Below are 5,572 nucleotides of genomic sequence, written 5' to 3'. Positions count from 1 at the left end.
CCCTTGGCCCCCAGGTCCCGCACGCGCCCCTCCCGGCTCGTGCTCTGCGTCTCCTGCGAGACCCCCTTGATGCCTTCCTGCGCTCACAAGGCCTTCTCTGGGGAACGATCTCCCACCTTCTCCCGGAACATTCCTGAGAGCAGTTGACTCTCCCTTGATCAGGTCGGGGCTTGCCAAGGGGCTTAAAAAACGGCGAAACAGGCTAGCGCCTACTTCCTACACACTCGCACATCTCCGGAGGGACCCCAACCTGGGGCAGAGCCCCCACCCCAAACACACACACACATACTCACACTCACACACTTGGCACAGTCGCGGGGTCACCGACAGCTCACTCAGTCTTTGGGGTGGGGGGCGATGGGGTGGGGCATATTGATTGAACGATCACTACCTGCTTTATCCTAGGATGTACATGGAATTGATTTCTACTCATGCCAACCCTAAAGGACAGGGTAGAACTGCCCCTGAGGTTCCAAGACTTAGAGCTTCTGATGGAGTAGAGAGCCTCACCTTTCTCTTGCAGAGTGGCTGGTGGTTTTGAACTATTGACCTTGTGGTTAGCACCCCAAGGCCTAACCACTATGCCACCAGGGCTCCTTTTTGTTTAAAAGGTGGTCCCTAATTTATATTCAAGATCCTCAAACTGGAGGGGAGGGGAGGGACTCATAAGATGGACAGCTTCACATCATTGTACAGAGGCAGGGGCATGACCAAGGGAACCACTGGTCCTTCTAAGGCTGTATGTCAGTCTGGGTAGACTAGAGAAACAAATGCACAGAAAATCCCATGTATATAAGAGAGAGTTTTATATAAAGGGTAAGTGTACATTCAGAAAACATCCCAACCCAGTGCTGTCCGAGCCCGTAAGTCCGACATTAGCTTATATGTCCAACAGTGATCTACAAAGTCCTCCTCCATCTCACAAAACACACGCAATGACACCAACCGTGGAAGGAAAGCTGAATCAGTGAGCTTGTAAGCATATCAGCGCTGGCAGGGGTCTCCACGCGGCTGCTCCAGCACCCAGGGCTGCATCAGGGTAGGTCCATGTGGCTTCTCCTCAGGGATGTCTCGCAAGAAGTGAGCCTTGCCAGCTGAAGCAGGGAACTGGCTAAGGCAGCTGCACCCTGGTCCAACCATCAGAGAGCAAGAGACCCGAAAATTAGAAAGGTGAAACTCACCACGCCACTTATCTCTCCGCCCTTCAGTTAATCCCACATGTGTTCATCAGCCAGGTTGGCACAATAAACCTCTCTCACCCTGTCTCCCAACAGAGTGTGCTGTGCTGTGGAGTTAGGAAATAACTTGCAGGAAGCAATTTAGTAGCAACTACAAGCAGCTAATTGTGGGCATGATGGAAAGCCATGAAAGAGCACTTGAGTCTGGGGGACCTTGAGGGTTAGAGGGGGTGGGGGGAGGATTTTTTCATCACACATGTACTTGTCACCTGGGGACAAGTCAGGAAATCTGACAAAAGTTGAATAGAAATCAATGTTTTGTCTTGCTGAGTTAATTCTGTGCTTCTGAATATGTTCCAAAAATACACAACTTACTTTACAGAGACCAGTTGTGTGTGAGAGAGAGTTGTAAAGTGCCGTTTGTTATTCATTCGTTCATTTATTTATTCCAGAGTCTACTATATTTAGGCATAGCACTCCATTTCTCACTATGAATTTTAGAAGCATTTAATGTCTGCACCAATCATGCATTCGCTTGACTGCCTATTACTGGTTCTGTTTTGCTCTAAGGAGACAGCATGTTTCATAATGGTAGGCCAGTCTTTTTACATTTAGTCTACACAAAATGTGATTGTTTTTCTTATATTCTTGACGTGATTTTTCACTGTGAACTCCTGGTAGGGGTTCAGCAAATGTTACTGATGTATTTTCCATGAGATTATGTTAAAATTAGTGTATGCTGACAGTAGGAACTAAGGAGAAGCCAGTGAAATCAGAATGATTCCCCATGTTTAAGGGGCTCTGTGCATTCAATGTCAATACTTTACATCAGAAACATCTCAGGAGAGAAAAGCAATCATAGGTCTAAATTATATTTCCATATGTATTTCATAGAAGATCCCATCTATCCAGGGAAAGTATACCTATATGAATAAGTTAAAAAAAAAAAGAATAAGTCAAAATGGAGTGCTACAAATCAGATAAACATTTAAAAAATGCTTTTTGGGGGGGCTCTTACATCTCTTATCACAACCCATACATTCATCCAGTGTGTCAAGCACATTTGCACATATTCTGCCATCATCATTTTCAAAGCATTCTTTTCCCACTTGAGCCCCTGATATCGGCTCCCCATTTCTTTCCCCTCCTTCCCCCACCCATCCTCCTTCATGAACCCTTAATAAGTTATAGATTATTATTTTCATATCTTACATAATCCTCCGTCACCCCTCACTCACTTTTCCATTGTTCGTCCCCCTGAGAGGGGGTTATAGGTTGATCCTTGTGATTGATTCCCACTCTCTCCCCCCACCTTCCCCTAATCCTCCTGGTATCTCTACTCTCATTGTTGGCCCTGGGGGGCGGGTATCTATCCTGGATTCCCTGTATTGTGGGCTCTTATCTGTAGCAGTTTGTAAGGTAGAATTGAGGTCATGATAGTGGGGGGGAAGAAAACACCAAAGAACTAGAGGAAAGTGCTGTATTTCATCGGTGCTATACTGCACCCTGGCTGGTTCATTTCTTCCCTGTGACCCCTTGTAGGGGGATGTCCAATTATCTACAGATGGGCATTGGGTCTCCACTCCTTGCCTCACCTCCCCGCTCCAATTCACCTTGGTATGATTTTGTTCTATGTCTTAGATGCCTGGTACCTGATCCCATCGACACCTCATGGTCACACAGGCTGGTGTGCTTCTTCCATGTGGACTTTGTTGTTTCTGAGCTAGATTTTTTATCTTCAAGCCCTTAAGACCCCAGATGCTATATCTTTCCATAGGCGGGCACCATCAGCTTTCTTCACCACATTTACGTATGCACCCATTTTGTCTTTAGCGATTGTGTCAGGTAGGTGAGCATCACAAAATGACGTATTGTTAGAACAATGTGTTCTTGTGTTAAGGGAGTACTTGAGTTGAGGCCCAATGTCCATCTGTAACCATAATTCTTAACATATAGATATGAGTACATAATTCGATTCCCCGTTTGTTTTATACACACACACACACACACACACACATATATATATGCCTGTATTTAGACCTCTATAAATGTCCTCTGCCTCCTGGTTCTTTCCTCTACTTCCTTTTACTTTCCTCTTTTCCCACCATCATGTTTGGCCTTCATTTGGGTTTAGTAATTCCTTGCTGCTACATTGCCCTGGTTTAAACCCTACTAGGCATCCTATACTCTTCTCTCCATTGATTTTAGTTCACTTGTTGTTCCCTTCTCCTTGGGTTGATCCTCCCCTCTCCCCACTACCCCACTTTCCTTTCTCCAACCTCACCTTCTCCTGTATCCCCCCCAGAATCATTAGTCCCGTTCTTTTCATCTCCAAATTATTTATCCCCCTATCTTTTCTAGATAGACATCCAGAGACATTAATAAGCATAAAAACCCGGCAAAGGCAGATAAAACAAAGGAAGTCAAGACCAACAAAACAATAACAACAACAACAACAAGAAAGCCACTGACAAAAATAAATAGAAAGGCCTATAAATAGTTCAAGGTCTGTTTGTTGGCCTTTACGAGTGTTTTCCAGTTGAGTTTGATGTGGTGCCACACTCCAAAGTCTATTTTTGGTATTCCCTGGGGATTTCCTCACTTTGCTCCCCTTGCTGCTCTGTTGCATGCCCTTAGTGTTTTCCCCCAGCATGATGGGGTCAGATTGTGCAAAATTCCTGCACTGTGTCTCCATTATTGTCCCCCACAGTGCTATGGTTTAGTGAGGGATGTCGTATATTATGGTGGGGCCGGCCCTATGGTCCCCTCTGTGCCTTATCTGCTCTGAGCAGGAACATCACCCTCGGGGCTTGGTGGGCCAGGATGTGCTCCCTCCCTCTCCATCCCTTTTCCTTTCTCCCCTGTGCTCCAATCCGACGCTCCCCTCTCCCCAACCTCTAGCCCCAGTGCTGTCCTCTGAAGTGCATTCTTCTGGGGGGAGGCGGGGGTATCACATAGTTGGGATTGGGGCCGGCTGCAGACCTCTCTATTGGCTTCCTGGTGCATGCCAGTATGTTGTAGTCACGTCTTGGCCCAACGAGTTGAAGCCTGATCTCTCTCTCCCTCTCCTGTGGAGATATAAGCAATACCCTCCCCTTGGATGGGTTAGTGCCCTGCTCCCCACCTACCCATGGCTTTTCTCCCCTCTCTTTCTTTCCCCCTCTGCTGTATGTATCCCTGGATGGGTTTGGTCCCTGCCATAGTCGCTGGACATCACCCCAGGGATGTATGTATATAGTAGCTTTTCCCCTATGCCCCCTTTTTTTGTTTGTTTGTTTTTAAGCTTACCTCAGTGGACTCATGTTGTTCTTGTTCTTTTGTGCTTGGCTTACTTCACTTATCATGATTTCCTCCAGTTCTTCCCATGTGGCAATGTGCTTCATGCATTCATTGCTACTTTTTAGGGATGCATAATACTCCATTGTATGGATGTACCACAGTTTTTTGATCCATTCGTCTGTTGATGGATATTTGGGTGGTTTCCAACTCCTTGCAGTTGTGAACTGTGCCGCGATGAACACTGGAGCACAGATATCTGGCCTTGGTTTACTTCTTGCCTCTTCTGGGTATATGCCCAGTAGGGGGATTGCTGGGTCGTATGGTAGCTCAATTTCCATCTGTTTTAGATATTGCCAAATCAATTTCCATAATGACTGCATATACCTACAGGTCCATCAGCCATGGATGAGAGTTCCTATCTCCTCATAGCCCCTCCAACACTTGTTACTTTCTGAGTTTTTGAATTGGGCTGTCTTTGAGGGTGTAAGGTGGTATCTCATAGTTGTTTTAATTTGCATTTCTCTTATGGCTAATGATTGGAAACATTTTACTATGTTTATTGGCCATTTGGATTTCTGCACCTGTGAAATTTCTGTTCAGGTCCTTGGCCCACTTCCTTAGTTGGGAATTAGATTTTTTTCTTATTGTAAGCTTGCAAAGTATTGTAGATTTTAGTAATAAGGCCTTTTTCTGATGTGTCATTGCTAAATATGTTTCCCCAGTCTGTGGACTCTTATTACTCTCTTGGTGAATTCTTTCGATGTACACAGGTGTTTTATCTTCAGTATATCCCACCTGTCAATTTGTGAGTCCTCTGTATTTGTATCCTTTCCTATTTCGATAGCCTACGTATTCCCAGTGCCAAGGTTAGTGAAACTTAACAACATCAGATCAAAAAACAAAGCTCACGTTTCTTGATAGATCGTCCATGTAGGCCTATGCATTTCTGAATGCAGTGTTTCCTTCTCTTTAACTCTTCCCCTGAACAATTCTGCCCTTTGCCGTTTTCACCGTGTCTGGACAGCAGTTTTGGCATCCTGGCAAGACTCAAATCATGTTCCTTTGAAATGCTCCTTGAGTTTGGGGAACAAAAACGTCTGGAGAGACAAGATCGG

Source organism: Echinops telfairi, unplaced genomic scaffold (genome assembly GCF_000313985.2).
Source record: "Echinops telfairi isolate 266 unplaced genomic scaffold, ASM31398v2 ScPeMD7_2;HRSCAF=8, whole genome shotgun sequence".
Classification (NCBI taxonomy): domain Eukaryota; kingdom Metazoa; phylum Chordata; class Mammalia; order Afrosoricida; family Tenrecidae; genus Echinops; species Echinops telfairi.
This window is presented reverse-complemented; position numbering follows the sequence as displayed.